Source organism: Galeopterus variegatus, unplaced genomic scaffold (genome assembly GCF_000696425.1).
Source record: "Galeopterus variegatus unplaced genomic scaffold, G_variegatus-3.0.2 Scaffold11469, whole genome shotgun sequence".
NCBI lineage: Eukaryota > Metazoa > Chordata > Mammalia > Dermoptera > Cynocephalidae > Galeopterus > Galeopterus variegatus.
This window is the reverse complement of record NW_007737580.1, coordinates 28,269-29,542: the sequence shown is the minus strand read 5'-3', so window position 1 is coordinate 29,542 and position 1,274 is coordinate 28,269. Positions and strand designations below refer to the sequence as shown.

Here is a 1,274-nt window from a genome sequence, read left to right as displayed (position 1 = left end):
GCGTGTGTTCTCTGCCATGTTCCCTTAGGATCTGGCTCTGATAATGTGATAATGAATGATTATTTTTAATGAGACACCCCTCTCAGGTCATATCAATGCATTTTAATAGGGTCTTTCTAGAACGTATCTTAACCCCAGATTTCCCAAGTTGTGGATGGAACATGAGTTCAGCTAGTCGTTCTCTCAAAAAAAAGAAAAATAAGTAAAAGCATGTTGGTCAAATGCATTTAGGACGTGGTGCATGCGGTATTCTCCCCTTGAGAGTGAATACGGTCTGTCACATATTAGAAGATGTTAAATGCCCTGCAGTAAAAAAAAATCAAGGTTTCAGCTAATAATTTATGTGCCCTCCAGTCCTCACTCATTTGACAGCTGTCAATATCCTCTGGGACACTGTTTAGGAGATGCTGCGTTCAGCCCGAGAAGCCACTCTGCTGTGCAGGTAGGCTGATGGAGCAAAACTGTTGGCCTTTCCTACTTTAAAATAAAATTTTATTGTGATAAAATAGTCATAACATAAAAGTTACCATCTTAACCATTTTTACGTGTACAATTTGGTGGCATTCACATTGTGCGGCCATCACCACCGTCCATCTCCAGAACCTTCTCATCTTCCAAACCTGAAACTCTGTTACCTGTTAAAAAACAACTCCCCTTCCCTTCTCCCTCTGGGCCCTGGCACCCACCATTCCACTTTCTATCTGTGGATCTGGAGACTCTGGGGCCTCACATAAGAGGATCGTATGGTGTTTGTCCTTCTTTGTGGCTCATTTGCTCAGCACAGTGTCCTCCAGGTTCACCTGTGTTTCAGTGTGCGTCTGGTTTCCCTCCTCTGTAAGGCTGGATGACACTCCCTCACGTGGCTAGACCACATTTTGTTCAGTCACTGCTCCATCGATGGACATGGGCTGTGTCCACCTTTTGGTCATGGTGAATGCTGCTGCTTAGACACTGGTGCACAGCCGCGGCCCTTTGCCTCTGTTGGGTAGGCCGTGTGGCTGGCGCTCTGCTCTGTCCAGGCAGGGGACTGGTGGTGCTGTGTTGCGTTCTTCTTTTGAGTGAAGAGCAGGGTATTTTTACTGCTTGCCATTGAGGAATGCTTTTGTGTATGGAAACCATATAATGTTGTCTGTGAAATATCTTGTCCTAAAACTTGACAACCAGGTCCCGCCTGATGGGTGTTTGCAAACATTTGCTACAAGGAATTCATGAGGAGACTTGCAGGTCACTTATGGAAGGAAGAGTCTGCAGGAGGGATCCTTGGGGCGGGGGTG

General features: G+C 46.0%; 1 protein-coding gene across 1 annotated transcript in view; it reads left to right on the top strand.

The window, feature by feature from the left end:
- Positions 1-1,274, top strand: part of TSHZ1 (teashirt zinc finger homeobox 1) — an 18,548-nt gene that overhangs the window by 11,996 nt on the left and 5,278 nt on the right. The window lies entirely within an intron of this gene.